General features: G+C 39.7%; 1 protein-coding gene across 14 annotated transcripts in view; it reads right to left on the bottom strand.

The window, feature by feature from the left end:
* APBB2 (amyloid beta precursor protein binding family B member 2) overlaps nt 1–17,909 on the bottom strand; it is a 397,886-nt gene that overhangs the window by 276,753 nt on the left and 103,224 nt on the right. For 13 of the 14 annotated variants that reach the window (XR_007151499.1, XM_047855461.1, XM_047855465.1 and 10 more), the window contains exon 3: nt 3,081–3,186. The gene's annotated coding sequence lies outside the window, so the exon portion shown is untranslated. Of the gene's footprint in view, nt 1–3,076; nt 3,187–17,909 lie in introns of all 14 variants that reach the window. The other variant, XM_047855459.1, reaches the window with a different exon arrangement.

Below are 17,909 nucleotides of genomic sequence, written 5' to 3'. Positions count from 1 at the left end.
ATAACCCATGGCTAATTTTTCAAAAAGTGCATCCATACTTTATAAACATGATAGACTGGAGTTAACAGAAATCTACCTGAAATAACTAAATCAAATGCTTTTCTAATCACAAATGCAAGAAAGAAAAAATAAAAGTAGAGGCCACAGAGATGCTGAAAAGAAGTGTGGAGGTTAATCCAGGTTCTAGATTTTGCCCCAAAACTGTGCTTGCCTCCCCCCCGCTGATACATTTAAGGACACCTTACAGTTTTCAAAGTACCGTCAGAAACATTCTCCTATGACTTTTGTCACTGTCAGAAAAGACTGCCTTCCTTCTCCCTTGCTCTGCCTCTCCCTTAACCTTGACCTCCATGTGAGTAGTTCTTCAGGCCTGGATTTACGTACAGCATACTTATGCGTTATAACCTTCTTCTTTTCTTTTTTCTTTTCTTTTTTTTAACCTAAAGGTCAATTACGAATGGCCTTCTGTGCATCGAAATATTCACCTATGACATCAGTTTAATAAGCAGGGATCTTTTTGCCATGGTCCCTCTGGTAACACGGGCTATCTTTAGCGTATTGGTGTGAATCAGAAGTCCTACAGATGCCTTGCCTCTACAAAATGGAAATACACCTTTTACAGCAATGGCACAAAGGGAATATTGTGGTATAATAGAAGGAAAATACCTCACCAGAGACTATGTTAGATTCTAAAGAGATGATAAATTATTTGAAAGGTGGTTTAAGTAGCTTACTTTCTGGGGGTAAATTATATTTCCAATCTAAACATCAAATACCTGGATCCTGAAGCCCAGAGAACTAATCTTTTGCCCTTTCCATTTCACTTCTGTGGACAGGCTGGTGACTTCCAACATAATCCTCTTTCAAATACCTTCCAAGATGGAATAATAAGTATACCACATAGGATTTCCTTGATGTTAAGGTTAATATGTGAATATTAAATTCAACCAAAATGAAGCCCATGAGAAAATGCATGTGCCTGACACAGCTGGTGCTCAGTAAAGGTTAGCAATTGCTATTATTATTACTAGCTAGTAATAATATACACTTCTATGAAAAATAAACCCCCCCAAGGGGAGCCTGGGTGTCTCAGTCGGTTGAGTGTCCAACTTTGGCTCAGGTCATGGTCTTGCAGCGTGTGAGTTGGAGCCCCACAATGGGCTCTGTGCGGACAGCTCAGAGCCCGGAGCCTACTTCCTATTCTGTGTCTCCCTCTCTCTCTGCCCCTCCCTCGTTCGCATTCTCTCAAAAAATAAACATAAAACAAACTTTTTTTAAAGAATAATTCCCCCAAAACGTGAATATTTACCCACACGTTGTCCAAAAACTTAGAAATAGACAAAAGGCATTATCGGATGTGTTTTCAGGGCTAGTGCAGTATAGCAGCAGGTGTGTTCAAGGATTAACTCATTCACTAGGACTCTGTACCTTTGTTGGACTTCCTATTTACTATTGGTTCGGATATTTTACAATTTTGGAAAGGCAGATGTTAATTTACTGAAAGCTGATAACAACACAGATGATTCTTGTCTATTACCGATACAATACAAATGATCTCTGTTCCATAGAAAAGAAAACCCCAAAGGTTAGTTAATATCCCTATAAAACATTAGCCAATTGTGCATCTAACCCAGTCATCTTATTCTAAGATTCTTTTTAAAAGCCTTCACAATGGGTCATATAAGCCTCTGTTGCTCAAACGCTCCTTAAATTGGCTTTATCATTTCACTGGCTCCCCTTTTAATTAATAAAATGAATAAACATTTTTTTTCAAATAAATAAAGTGCTATCATTTTTTTAAGTGCCACGGACAACAGTATTTCACTACAGCCAATATTTCACTGTAACATTAAAAAATGTTTTTGGAGAAAATTCTCAAAGTCCTTCCTTTCAGTGAATTTATACTGACAGCTCTTGCAAGTTACATGCATGGTGCGTGTGTGCTGTGCATGTGCGTAATAGTTTTTCAGTACAAATACCTTATTTAACCCCAAAAAGGCTTCATAATTACCCTTACCTTATAATTATTATATAATAATACACAGTTTAATCACAAGTAAATTTATAATGCATACAATATAACAATAATTAATACTTCTAATGGAACTTCTAAAGGAGAGGTCTTTTCTGCCTTTTTTTTAGACACATTTTAACTAGCTCATGTGTACTGTCAGAAATGCAGAGGAGCCATAAGACACAAGGCGTACAAAGTTTAGGACACTACCTAGTACTTAAATGGACAAATGGTTCCTATTGTTGATATGGTTTCTGGAACATGCCGGAAAAAGGATGTGTGTGTGTGTGTGTGTGTGTGTGTGTGTGTGTGTGTGTGTGTGTACATGCATGTGCTTTGTTTTGCTTACAGTCTTATGGGCCATTCATACTTCCACACAAATTCTACAATAAAGCAGATTGACTTTATTATCTTCAAGGCCCATTTTACTTGTTCAAAAAGATCAGGGAATAAAACAGAACTTTAGAGCCCCAAGCAATTTTGTCTAAAAGAGAGCAAAACCATTCACACAGTGTCTCAATTAGAATATCTTAGAGTACCTCCAGAAAGCTAGAAAACAATAAAACTGATAGGCACGTCAATTCTACCGAGACCAAGTCTTGAACAAGTGATTACGCATTTTGTTTTCCTTTCTAGACAAGAAAAGAACCAAATGGATTTCATTCTTATTCTAAAAACTCTGAACCAAAGAGCCTATCTAAAAGTCTAAAACACTTGAAGCTCAGAAAACAGGACTCACTTTTCTGGCACACAGTATTCTAAAGCTTTACCTTTAAAGTTTAATTTGTCTACTGCACATCTGATAAAAGGTTTATTGCAACCTTGAGGACTCAGTTTATGAAACCCAAAAGATTTGGCAAAATGCAGAAAGTCATCCTAATCTCTTGGAAGTTTTTTTTTTTTTCCCAAAGGTCTCTTGAGACCCTTTCCATGTTTCAAATCTGCAAGAGCATATAAAACTTACAAAGCCAAGAAAGAAAGTTGAAAAGCCACAGACCCACAGTTAACTTCCTGAGAGGCATATAGCAAGAATTTTTTTAAAACAGCAAGTTAGAAAATTACTTACTTTTTTCCCAGGTCTTTGGTACAAAGCTCAAAAGGCAAGTTCCCTTTTCCCACAAAGTCTTGTTAATTCATAGCAATCACGCAATGAGGTCAAGCAGCCCAAATATCTAAAAATTGCGCAGAGACAAAAAGTTAAAATTCAAAGTCAGATTAGAAATTAAGAATCAAGATACATATTGCTATTCAGAGTCTCTCTGCATAATTACAATACAGATTTCACTGGAATATCTAAATGATAAGCTGTGTTAGCTACTTTTCTTTCAGAACAATACTAACAAGGCCTAAATCAAGATGGTATTTTGATCTGTCATCCTATTAAGGACACTAAAGGAGGATCCAGCAAGTATTCTTGGCAATCATTCATGGTAAAAATGTCCTTCTCGGGGAGTCATAAAAAAATAACTGAGGGAGGATCTGGGCTTCTAATTATACTGTGACTTGGGAGGGAAGGTCTTCCGAAATCACACTTGCCCTGCTCCACCTTCCAAAGATGAGCTCATCTCACAAGCACAGAAGTGGCTGTGAATAGAAAAGAACAGCAACAACCTACAGAAAATCGTCAACAACTTGTAAACATCCTTCTCATGGAATCATTTAAGCACACTTTGCTTTTGCAGGTGGGAATGAGAAAGTGAGTTGTGTGAACTTTTTTCTCATCAAACAGAAAATCCAAAAATTCTGTACGGTCATATCCTCATTTGAAAGATAAGTTACTTCCCAACAATCTCACAAGTGAATACATTGGTAATAACTCATAAGATTCAAACGTCTGGGTAGGTAAAACAGATGCCGCGGGGAAACCATAACTGAAAGTCAGCACTCCTCTCTCCAGGTTCTCCCATTATCTAGGCCTTATGCTAGATGTAATTCTAAGCACGATAAACTCATTTAAAAGCCACGAGAGATTGAGAAATAGGTCAATTAGACGGAGCAAGGAAGCACTGCTACAGTAGACAGTCATAACTGAAAAGCAGACAGAATCCCACAAACATCAATAGGCATCTTTTATTATTATTATTACTACCATTGTTACTGCCAACACTTATACAGTGTTCACTCGTATGCCAGATTCTTCTCGTAAGCATTTTACGTGTATTAACTCTATTAGTGATAGAGACGAGAGGAATATCCCCTAGACATCACTGTGTCACTACTCAGTACACTCAGTTCTGCTATAACATTTGTGTTTATTCCAAGATGGCTATGTTAAGGAACAATTTGAGCATAACTCAAATGTCACATTTGTTTATGCATGATTTCATTGCAGGAAACCCTAGGTAATAGCGTAAGATTGCATCCATGCAGAACACAGTTGCAAAAAGATACACAGAATGCACAAAGCCCATGCCTCTAACATCAACGAGCGATCCCAGTTTCCACCCGTGTGTTACGAGCCACAGCCATCCACACATGTTGCCCCAACTTCCCTTCCAATTTGAGGTAACCCTCCTTCCACCATTTCAAGTAACTCACAACCTGCAACCGTGCCAAGGCCTCAGTCTGCAAGAAAACATCAGGATTTTGTCAAGGTAAAGTGTCATAATTGACTATACTATTTATTTATTTCTTAGCCACCTAACATGTGTAAAGTTGTGCTATAATTCTTATTCAGTTCCTATCTTATTTTTTTAATGTGTCACTGATAGAGGTTTTTGAGTGTTGTGTCCCTGACCCGATTTTTCCCAGAAGTGCAGTGTGTTTTACTGTAGGCTTTTGCATAACATGGTGGTTTTAAGAAACACCTGTATCTTGTTTTAGCAGAACTCAGGACACCATAACTGATGTTTATAAAGATGCTTGTGATTTGAACCAGAGGGGGTAAATGGTGATTTTCATATTTTTTTCATTATGTTAAAGAGGACAGCAATATATGTAATACAATTTTAAAAAGATTCTCATTTATAATGTTTATAATTTTCAAGCATAGACACTTAGTTTAAGGTAAATGAAAACTTTATGAGAAGTTCCCTAATGGTGTTAGATAAATAAGGTCCTACCACACCATTTAGGACAGATCAAGATGATAGAGTTATAAAGATAGATCCTTGCAGGCAAGAGGGCTTACCTGTAATTACTGGAAATGAGAAACTGAACTGAATTAGTTTTCATTCCTTGAAACCAATAAATTGAAAAAAGACTCTGAATTTATCCTTAAAAAACTCCAAGATATACAAAAAATGTATGTGTATGTACAAGTAAGTTTTTCTATGACAAGTAATATTATTTTAAGGAACTATAAAAATATAAATACCCAACAAAGGGTAAACAGGTTTTTTTCTAAATCTGTAAAACATTTAATAAAATGGGAAAATGTTTTTAAGCAGTGTTCATTGGAAATGCAGACTATAAAACAATATGTTCAATACAGCCCCAATTTTGTCTAAAAGTATCTATAAGCTAGAAAAAAAGAAGGGAAAAAAGTCAACATCTGTATAGCTGCTAATTAAAGATAATAATATTAGGACAGAATACTTTTTAGTTTCTTTGCATTTTCTTGTGGTACTCAAATTTTTCACAATAACCACATCTACTTTTACAGTCACAAATAACAAGATACTATATAAAAACAGAACGAAGGGGGCACCTGGGTGGCTCAACTGGTTAAGTATCCGACTCTTGAGGTCATGGTCTTACGATTCCTGAGTTCCATCCCTGCATTGGGCTTTGCTCGGACAGTGCAGAGCCTGCTTAGGATTCCCTCTCTCTCTGCCCTCCCCCCGTAACCCACCCTCCGTACATGTGCATACTCTCTCTTCCTAAATAAACTTAAAAATTTTTTCTTAAAAAAAAAAGTTAAAAAAAATAGAACTAAGGCATTTGATGGGAAAAACCTCTTTTTATTACCACTGTAAGTTCACATGTGAATCTAGCCAATAAGGCCAGCCCAAGAACACAGACACCAGAAGCTTCCTTCACAAGCATTAACAGATCCAGTCTCATGACTGTACCCTTGAAAGTATTTTCTATCTCACAATTCAAGGCACACACAGTCCCAACAGGGACGTTCAAAGTATATAAATCTATTACAGAGGCCAAAATATAATTTGCTTTTACTGGCTAAAACTGTTATGGATTAGTAAAATCCAGATGAAAGGAGATTTTTAATTATGTAATTGTATACAAGCTATCTTAATGTCTGAAAGAAATTTCATTCTGAATGAAGAAATTGTGTTCTGGATAAAGCTCCTTTCAAACAAGATCAAGATTAAAGAAATACAAGGGGCAATGGATTTGGGCGTAGGAATAAATGCTCCACTTGGGCGAGTTTTAAATAGAAAGTAAGAAGAGAGAGAGATTAATCTTCATGACTTCCAAAAGGACTCAGCTATATTAAAATCTTCCCAATAACAATGAAACTTGACTTTGAAAACTGTCCATTTGCCAAAAATGGTGGGGCGCCTGGGTGGCTCAGTCGGTTAAGTGTCCGACTTCAGCTCAGGTCATGATCTCACGGTCTGTGAGTTCGAGCCCTGTGTTGGGCTCTGTGCTGACAGCTCAGAGCCTGGAGCCTGCTTCAGATTCTGTGTCTCCCTCACTCTCTGCCCCTCCCCTGCTCACACTCTGTCTCTACCAAAAAATGAATAAACATTAAAAAAAAAAAAAGGTGACTCCTTAGTCCTGAGTGCACTGAGTTTGATCTCATACACTGACATCACAAAACAACTGAATGGTGAGGGTACTCAGGGGTCAGAGGACAATTTGGTACAATCTGGCCACAACACACCTGAGTTTACTCACCTATGCCTGGCTAGCAGCACATTTAAATAATGTGTTCCTTTTCATTTTCAGTTTAACCTTCCTGGTGTACTGTCCACCCAGTCACTATTTAGAGCAATTGCTTTAATAGGATGCTCCATTGTCAAGAACGTAGGGAGAATGAAAAGTCAGTGGTTGTAGATGTGTGGGTGTGGTTCTGTTTCATAAAATAACAAAGCACCTGTCGTATTCAGTGTACCCATTTGAATAATAACCATATTCCTGCTGGACAAAGTATACATGTAGTAGTCTCTGTATTTTTGTTTTGTTTTTTCACTTCCAAACACGCAGACTTTGATGAAAACCAAACAAAAACAAAACCCTTATGTTTCAAATTTGCTTTTGTATTTTTAAGCATTTTCATAGGTTCCCTATCAAACGGAAACAAATGCTACTGGCTTCATGTTTTGTTTTTAAGAATAGAAAAGGCAAAAGAACATTTTCATTTTGCTATTATGTATAAAAAGAGATCACAGAGGACTATGAGTTCCAAAAAATCAGTCAATTCAAGATACCCCTCAGAGGCTCTATCACTTTATCAAATGCATGCTGATTACTTTGAAAAGTACCGGAAATTCTTGGCTTCTGAGTTCTCACAAGTCGCTGCCTAAAATGCTGCACATATGCACCTTCAACAATTTGCAACCAGGTATTATTTTTTGCAGCTGAATATTATAATCAGAAGGTCAGATATTATATTCAGTTGTGAGGATTCAAAATGAAAAGGATAAATTTTCATTTTTAAAGGACGTGCTGAAATACATCCATCCACACATACCACACACTGACCCTGAAAATATAGAGCACTTAGGAACTCTCAGGATGGAAACTCTATTTGTTAAATCGCTCTAAGAATGAGCACATGTATAGCTCAGGGGAACACACTCCCTTGGCATTATCGGATATTAAAAAAGGGCAACCAATTTTCAGAGTCTACCTGGAAAACAAGCAGGGATTATATCCTGGGGCTCTCTAGTCACTCCCTGGGCAGAATTCCAATGTAATTTAAATTGGTCTTTGGCACATTCTCACTTCCTTGTTTGCCTCACTGTGTCACCTCTGGTCCAAAGCCCAAAGACCTTCACTTTCGATGGCCTCCTCCTCTCAACTGGTTCTTTCCTTCCAACTTGTTAACAACCCGTGGCTCCATGGGAATATTTTAGCAGAAGCTGGAGGATGGGAGAGCTTAAACAAATGATTGTTGACGTTTAACTCTGTCTAGAAAATATCCATTTTTAAAGAAAGCGTGAGCACCCAAATCTTCACTTCTAAATACCTTAGTTCATTCCAGAAATAGCTGGGACCAGCCCTGGGGCAAGGAAAGTAGAAAAATTGCCTAAAACATCTTACTATGCAAGAAACCAAGGAGATGCTCAAATATTAACACAGGCCTGACAAAAGGACACAGGAGCTGTCTCAAAGGGCCAAATGTTTTGAACAAAGGGTTCAAATTGTTTGAACAACAATGACAACAAAAAAGAATGATATGGATGAGTTAGAACACACTGAATAAAAAAAGGAACCATAAATTCATAGAAATTCATGAAATAAGGGATAGCAGGAAGCTCTTCTTTACAAAGAATGCCAGCTAATAAAACGCCAAAGAAACAGCAGAAACAGAAAATCCCACTTTGCAACTACCCAGGCAGTAATTGATTCAGTCAAGGATCATTAATGGATGCTAAAACCATTAGGGCAAGGGTTTTGTGGGTCAGGATACTCACAGCCTCTGAGTATCAACCCACAGATTACTTATCATTTAAGTATGGGAAAAGGTGTCTTTATAATAGAGAATTCTGGCAGACCACTTTACCCAAGTGATGGCTGGCATAATCAATTATAGGACAACTGAATGTCATTGTTTGTCAAATGATAATCACTACATCATATTTCTGTCAAAATGCTTAATCTGTATCTAGTCACACAGTAACAATCAAATCCAGATTGTGGTACGTTCCAAAAGACAACTGTCTTGAAATCTCCCAAGATACCAGTGCCATGAATGGTAAAAACAAACAAAAACAGGGTGACTGCTCTAGATGAAAGGAAACTAAAGATATAAAATTCAATGAATGATTGTTGATGAATCTTGGATGAGGAAAGGAATAGTTATAAATGACATTATTTATTGAAATAACTGGGGAAAGTTAAATAATAAGTACTCGTATATTATCTATGTATCAGATAATATTTCTTGGTGATAATGGTATAATGGGTTATGTGGAAGACTATTCTTATGCTTGGTAGGTACCTATTAAAGTATTTAGAACTAAAAGATCATGATCTCTACAACTAACTCAATGGTTCAGCAAAACTTATTTATTTACTTATTTATTTATTGCTCAGCAAAAATTACTTAAAGTGTGTGTGTGCGTGTGTGTGTGTGTGCGTGCATGTATAGACAGACACAAAGACAGAGATAAAGCAAATTTGGCAAAATGTTACCATTTTATATGGCAGGCATAAAAACCAGTAACCATGATCACTTGTAGGCTATCTGTATTCTGTACAACGAGAGATCATAAAGGAGTTCATGGCTGAAAGGAAAATGACACAGACAGGAATACAGTCCACTGGTGTTACAGCATTTAGTCTTTCAAAAAAACTTTTTCCAATTCATTTCTCTTCTGTAGCAATTAACTAATGGTCATTAGTTGGGAGCAAGAAGATTGAAAAAAAAAAAAAAAAGAAACTCAAGGAAGAGGATGACAAAGGGTAAAAATTAGCCACAGAGAAGTTCAGTTCTCCTCCACTCACTTTGAAGAACACGAAAGTCTCAAGGTTTAAAAATTGTGCCTTGTTTCCTATCCTGGTGAGATACCCTCTGTGGGCGTGGCCATTTCCACTGAGCCAGAAAGAGTCCTTCTACAAGCTTACTGACCAAACACCCTAAGCAGGAAAGGCCGAGCACCTGATGTCATCCCAGCCCTGGTCAAGCCCAGAACACGGTGTGTCTGAGCAACAGTCCAGGGAAGCAAACATGCATTCCAGAACCATAGCTCTCAGCAGCCGCCTCCAGTTTAATGGGTTTGAAACAGAATTCTCCCCACCAAACTTGATCCCTTGTTTCTATGACCCCTTTTCTCAGTCGAGCCAGTCTCCAAATTGCAGCTTCGTCTTTCACTTTGGTTCCCATGGCCCATCCTTCAAACCCACTCTTCCTCATTCACACCCTTGAGGCCACGTTGGCCACAGTCTCATATTTCAGGCAGAAACGGCCTCTCTTTCCTCTGTTCTTCCTCAATATTTCTATCTCCTGCACTCACTTGGCGCTTTTTTAATTGCTTTGTCATACAGTGTCAATTCTACACACACTGTAGGTAAGTGGTCTGTTATGTTATCTCATTTAAAAATCACTGTAAGTCTGTGGAATAATTTATATTATTTTATCCCAACTTTACAGAAGAAATGGGTGTTCAGTTGAGACCATGTGTCCAAGGTCACAGAATTGTAACACTGACATTCAGAGGTCTTCTAGCTCTACCCTAATACCTAGGTGCTTCCTATTGTTAGTTACAGCTTTAAACACTGTCCCCATGGCCTTAAATCAAGCGTGGGATCCTTGAAGGAAGAGAGCATTTCTGTGCTCTCTCTAGAGTCTAGCAATACTCATAACTCATGTTCACTGATTTACATTTCAAGACTCAGATCAGAAAGCATTTTTCTTTGTGACTTCTATTCCTGTAAAACCAACCACTCAATCCTCTGTGCTCTCTATATGCTCCTACTGTGGCAAGGCACACCTTAACTTTCCGTGACGGCTGAGGGTACACATGGTACACAGTAGGCACTTAATGTTCATGGAATGAAATGTTTATGCAGGAGGCAGTTGAGTTTCTCAACAGGGTTGCTATGCCTTGCTAAAAAAAAAAAAAAAAAATTGACCTCATTTTTATCTTTATCACACACTGAGGAGGAAAATTATTTTAGGAAAGCATGGCAAAGGGGAAATGAAGATGAACGGAGAGCACAGGTCTTGGCTCTTTGTGCCATATCCACTCAGCTTGCTGCCCTGGATATACTACGTTCTAGAGCTTCTAAATTTTAACGTATATGTAACATTATTTCAAAACAAATTATGATTCAGTATGTCTGGGGTAGAGCCCAAGATTCTACATTTCTAACAAGCTCCCAAGCGATGTTGATGCTGCTGAAATCCACGGGCCACACTTCTGAGTAGCAAAAGGTTCTAGACAGTTGTAATGAAAGTCTGCCCACTTAGATGTAACAGATTGAAATAGCGAGACGTAAGATTCAGAGTGTTAATGCTAGTTATCTCTGGGCTTCTCCTTTCCACTTTTCTATAATTTCTACGAATTTTATCATGATTCTTGCTGATGGAAATAAAATTTTCAATACTATATATACAATTGCACTTAAAAACTGTACATTTGGACATTTCTCTGCATGGCTACATCTTCATTTCAGCAACAAATATGCTTAAAAGGACTAGACTTGGGAGCGACCAGGTTGGTGAATTTAGCAATTCCCTATCTACTCGTTTTAACACGTAGATTAACATAACACCGCAATTATCCTTAACAGTCACCACCACAAGCATTGTTTTTCTCAGGTTCCTTTCCCTTAAAAGAAAGAGAAAGAATCCATTCAGTTGGAAGACAATAAAAGGCAAGCCAAATTAAGGACAGAAGGAAAAACAAGCATGCACTACATACTGAATCCCTTCCAAGTGGGTCAATGGAACTGCATCTAAGTCCAAATGGGGGAAATGAGGTTCTCCCAGGAGAGGCAGGGTGGACTGGCTTCCACTACAAGGCTAAACGCAATCAATTAAAGCAGCACTCACCATCCATGCACCTGCAAGTGAGGTGGAAAGAAATGAGGCCCAGAGGAGCCCCACTTCCAAAGTGTAACAGGGAGACGTCATTAGGAAAAAAGCAATCAGAGGGGGCCCGTTGGCAGGAAAACTTTCCTCAATACCCACTTCCTTCTTCACAGGAGTTCCAGTGGTTGCCAGGTTGCACAGTGAGAGTCATAGAAGCTGTAGCCCTGGCAGGTGGGCGTTTTCACACCCACCCCGATACCTGCAGCAATTCTAGACACCTGCTCAGCCACTGGTGTCTATCACTCGGAGTGGCCGAAGACCAAGGAGGAGGCCAAGCGCCCCATGGCAGAACCAGGCATCCCTGGTTAAAGTAGCACACTTCTGAGGGCTCTGCATCCTCTACTTTCCAAATCTCTTCCAGCTTCCACGTAAGAGTTTCCCACCACAAGCGTCAGGTATTCGTAGCACAATCCCACTCACAGTCCTAAACAACTTTTGCCTTCAAGAAATATTGTGAAACTCACTGTGAAATTATCCACAGGGACTGGAACTGAGTGTCCCAAAGGCTTATCTATACAACGGAACCAAAAATCACTTCTGCGTGTCTACACAGAACCATTTTAAGGATGTCATTTCACATCTGTGAAGTTTCGACATTGGGCTCAACCAAAAACAACACATCACTGTAGCTCTACTGAATTCTGTGAGTCTAGTGCTGGTCTACTCAAGGCAAGGAGGTATATGCTGAGTTATTTAAAAATGTGACCACTTGAGATTTTAAAACTAACATCAAAGTCATCATCTTGATGGGTGGGGGGCAGAATCTGAATCTATCTGGACTTACATTTGTTTATGGATAGTCAGTATTGTTTTTATTTTGAACTACACTGGTGATAGATGGGGTGGGTGTAGGGAAAAGCACCATAATCTCAATGCTCCAAAGCCTAAAAGTCTTAATGTCTTAGTTGGAATTTTAGATTTAAAGACACTTAAGAAGCATGATAATCAAAAGAAAAATAATGCAAAACATGGTCTTTTACTTGGAATCTGGTTTAAAAAAATTTTTTTTCATGCTAAAAGACTTGGGGGACAAATTTGGGAAATCTGACTATGGACTGACATTAAATGATATTTGGGGACAAATGTTAATTTTATTGGGTGTCACAATGGTATTGTGTTCACATAAAGCAGCTTCCTTATTTCTTGGAGATGCATGCTAAAGCATTTTGGGGAAAATGTCATAATGTCTGTAATTTATTTTTAAATGGCTCAGCAAAAGATAAGAAAATTTCTACAGATGAAGTACACATGGAAGAATGTCAATAATTACTGAATTAAAAAAAATTTTTTTAACATTTATTCATTTTTGAGAGACAGAGACAGAGCATGAGTGGTGAGGGGCAGAGAGAGAGGGAGACACAGAATCCAAAGCAGGATCCAGACTCTGAGCTGTCAGCACAGAGCTCGATGTGGGGCTTGAACCCATCAACCGTGAGATCACGACCTGAGCCGAAGTCGGACACTTAACCGACTGAGCCACCCAGGCGCCCCAGTAATTACTGAATTTAGATGGAGGTTCTATGAATGTTAACTGTAGTATTCATTCTACTTATTTTCTATATTTGAAAACTTTTAAGACTTGAAATGTATATCAGTCAGAAATATTTATGATCTTGCGGCATCTGGCTGGCTTAGCTACAGGAGTGTGTGACTCTTGATCTCGGGGTCATGAGTTCGAACACCACGCTGGGTGCAGAGATTACTTAAATAAATAATACTTAAAAAAGAAAGAAAAACAAAAATATTTATGACGTTACAGTTCTATCTCCCTTGTCCTATTATTGTCTTACTACCGTAGACGACGGTCTATCTAAAACAGTAAATAATTTTCTTTCCTCTAGAAGATATTTTCTCATGCCTTCCCACTCTCTGTACCTTTGTGTATTATATTGTCTCAACCTGGCATTTTCTGTCTCTGGTCATGGTGCCACTGGTTAGAGGAGACCTAATCTCAAATGCTGCCTTCTCTAGGAAAACTTTCCTAACCACTACCCACCGCCTCACCAACACACACAACTCTATGCATCTCCCTTTTCTTTCTTTCTTTTTTTTTTTTAAGTTTATTTATTTTGAGGGAGAGAAAGAGAACAGGGGAGGGGCAGCGAGAGAGTGAGAGAATCCCAAGTAGGCTCTGCTCTGCACTGACAATGAGCACGAACACACCAACCCTGAGATCATGACCTGAGCCAAGATCGAGAGTCAGACGCTTAACTGACTGAGCCACCCAGGCGCCCCTCTGCATCTCCCTTTTCTGACTCCTTATCCCACTCACCACGATCCATCCTGCACAGTAAAACTTAAAGCCAACATTTACCGACAGCTGCCCATGTGTGAGGCCCTGCTCTACACACTCTCCTGCGTTCTTCCATTTACTGGTTTTATTCCTACCCCAGGTAGGCAGCACCTGCTCTTACCCTCTTCTCCCAGGTGAGGAAACAGACTCTGCGAGGCTGGGTGACTTCCCCAAGTCACAAGGTTAGTCAATGGCAGTGCCAGGCTTCATTGGAGCATAGCCCCACCTGCTTCCAAACTCTCAAGCGCTAAAGTGCGCGTCAGTTGCACAGCAGCCGGATCCTTCCCTCCTACGCTCTAACGGCATAAGGGTGGGCAGGGCACCTTACGTGTTTAGTCACTCCACAGACATACATGTGGAAAAGCCACTATTACCAGAAACAGCTACTCTGTGTGAGGGGATAAGGCAGTGAGTAAAAAGGGACAGTTCTTGACCCAGGTAAAATCTATGAGAATCTGAACAAACTATGCACTTCAATTTCATCACTATTGGTGGATTAATTGTAACAAATATACTATATTAATGTAAGATATTAATAATGGGGGAATGGGGGAGAGAGTAGAGAGCCGTGTACTATCTTCTCAATTTTTCTATAAAACTAAGAATGTTCTAAAAGAAATAAAGTCTATTTTTAGGGCGCCTGGGTGGTTCGGTCAGCTGCGCGTCTGACTTGGGCTCAGGTCATGGTCTCACAGTTCGTGAGTTCGAACCCCGTGTCAGGCTCTGTGCTGACAGTCAGCTCAGAGCCTGGAGCCTCCAGATTCTGCACCTCCCTCTCTCTCTGCCCCTCCCCTACTTGCATTCGGCCTCTCTAAAATAAATAAACATTAAAAATAAAATAAAATAAAAGTCTATTTTTAAAAGGAAAAAAGACTGTGACTGTGAGGTTGATTTTCTTGACTGGCTCTTAAACTACCTCTTACACAAATTCCAAAGAGTGGTCCAGTCATCATTAGCAAAGGGAGTGGCGCTGAAAAACATACATGGGCCCTCTTTGGGGAGTGAATTAGAACTAGGATCTCTGACTAAATGTGTAGTGTACACTTTTTAAACCTAATCTCAGGGGCGCCTGGGTGGCGCAGTCGGTTAAGCGTCCGACTTCAGCCAGGTCATGATCTCGCGGTCCGTGATTTCGAGCCCCGCGTCGGGCTCTGGGCTGATGGCTCAGAGCCTGGAGCCTGTTTCCGATTCTGTGTCTCCCTCTCTCTCTGCCCCTCCCCCATTCATGCTCTGTCTCTCTCTGTCCCAAAAATAAATAAACGTTGAAAAAAAAATTTTTTTTTTAAAAAGTCAGAGTCCTAACTCCCAAGTTCTATATTACCATCTCAAATTTAGAACCTTAGGCATCAGCGCCTTAACATACTCAACCAAACCACGCCGGGTTCTTCCCTAACAACGGGAACTCAGCCTTTCTCTGTCCAAGGACCTCTCCCCACTGTAACGATGACTCTCTTCACCGCATTTATGAGATTTTCTAGACTCCCACATATAAAGACCTTCCTATGCAGAGCTAGCGTAATAAGTCACCATGAGTAACAATAACTCTGTTAGATCACGCTCCTGGAAAACTGCAGCAGACCATCACAGACATGTAAATGTTTGACAGACACCATTTGATAATATTAACCACAACAGTAAGTAACAGCATTAACAGTATTTTACTTTTTGCAGTGCATTTTGTAATTTAGTCTCCTAAAAGTACTGTCATATGGGTGGTAAAGGGATCACCATTTCATAGATGAGGACAATCGAAGCTTATAATTGAAGTCAGAACTCATTCAAATCCACCACTGCTGATTTGTTCCACTCGGGATCCTTCAAGGCCTGGCTCAGGGCCAGCTGTGTTTTTGCTCTCTCCAGCCAGAGAGACAGGAGCTCTCCTACCTTGTAATTTTCCACAGTACTCCCCTCATCTCTGGAGGCAGTCTCTCTTTCTCTGCAGGCCATGCATCTGTTCACGCATCCAATCTCCCCGCAGAATTATATAAACCAACTCAGGACTAGGGCACTGCCTCACTCATGCTTACCACCCCCAAATGTTAACACAATGCCTCACACAGTGGGTGCTCCCCAAATCCAATGGCCTACGACCAAACATGAATGAGTCTCTGCTGTAAAGCTTACCCATGGGCAAAAAGCCATGAAACAAAAACATACTCTGTTCTGGTTCTTGACAACCAATGAGAAGTTCAGGATGATTTTTTTCCTTGGCCGTAAAGCAAAATAAATTATATTTATGTTTTACAACATGGCTGATAACCATAAACAGAAAACAGAGTTTTGTTTTCCCCACAAGTCCTCAACTGGGCTTCCAATTTAGGACCTAGAATATTTATTCAGGAACGTGCCATAGGTCTCAGTTTTCATCCAGATTTCAGAAAAGGGGAAGAGGAAAAGTCATTTCACCATCTATATAGCTTGAGTTCCTATTACAGGAAATAACACCTAAAACTGGCTTGTGCGTATCTGTCTTCCGATAGACTTGTTGGCCATATTGGCCATTTTGTTATTAGAATCTTTGATTCTCAGAACCTAAATCAAATGAGAAGGCAAGTATTTTTATAAGATCAAATTGTTAAAAAAAATTCTTCTCTGCCCCCTGGCATGAAATAAAAAGCCCCTGACTTCGCACAGAGAGTGACTAATTCAGAGTTAACTGTTCCTGCCTGAAAGGAAACCCAAGGCTTTCCAGTGCACCAGGACATCACAGAAGTTGCTGAAAGAAGCAGTTTACTGAATGGTACTTCTGTGTCTTCAAAGTTTTAATATGTCCAACGGTAGAAAACTAAAACCATCTGGATCAAAGAGGCTAAAATTCAATGCTTGCTTTGTTTGTTTTCAACCAGAATAACCAAAATTGAATATAGCTCACAAGGGTTTTGAGTTTCTGCCTCAGTATTTTTCCTTCTGTGTCCAACTATAAAAGAGACTTTTAAAGAATAAAATGTTTAATACTACCATCAGTAACACATGTGCTTTGAATTTTTATCAGGACTGAAAGAATTATGCAAACCCTTCCCAAATCCAATGGCATATACTGTAGACCCAAACACCACAGAAATAGTTAGAAGTGTCCTCAAACTTCAGTTAATGAATTGCTTCTCTGCCCTCCTCAGAGAAGTGATCACAGAATACCAGAGGGGGCTTAGGAATGTGTATGTGTGTGTGTACACATTTGCATGCTCATCTGTGGTGTGTCTGGGTGGGGTTAGGGTCGGGGAGGGCAAGTGGGAGAGAGCTGGAACTCATGAAAAGCATCTTAGGTGGCTCCCAAAACCTAAGATTCCACTCCTTCCTTTGTTTTCCACTCCTTTTTTTGCTCCAGGATGTCGACCCATTTAACAACATCTTCCCTTACCCTCTGGCTCCTGGTTGGGTTTGCCCAATGGAGAGGTACCCACAGAAGAGCAGAAGGAAGAATGATTCCCTCCCTGCAGGGTCCGTTCAGGTCACAGGTGCTGTCAGGTGGCCCACTACACAGAGCTCTCTGTCACCCTATAATTGCCCCCCCTTCTCCTGCTCAGGCCCCGAGTGGGAGGAGTTTGGCTATTATCCCCAGGGCACTATACTATCTCCTATGTATTCCCCTACACCTGCCCAAGCACATCTGAATGTGCCACCTGTTTCCCACTGGGACCTAGACTGGTATGGAGGCCTAAAACCTTTGAATACTCACCTAACAAGACAGTGGCCTGTAATTACCACTGCTCTCCTCCTGCTTTTATGACAGCTTTACATAAATTATGTCAAAGAGTCATCACTCTACAATATTTCAGGACCTTTTAAAGCTAATTGTTTGGCTGCTGTTTTGGTACTGACATGGTTTTTGTTTTTAAATCCCCAAATTGTATCATGAGCAATAAACTACACAGTAGAGGAGATATACTTGAAGCTTAAGTGATTCCTTTTTTCAGCCCTATTGAGGTATAGCTGAC

Source organism: Prionailurus viverrinus, chromosome B1 (genome assembly GCF_022837055.1).
Source record: "Prionailurus viverrinus isolate Anna chromosome B1, UM_Priviv_1.0, whole genome shotgun sequence".
NCBI classification, from domain to species: Eukaryota; Metazoa; Chordata; class Mammalia; order Carnivora; family Felidae; genus Prionailurus; species Prionailurus viverrinus.
Note: the sequence above shows the minus strand (reverse complement) of the source record. Positions and strands in the feature narration are given on the sequence as shown.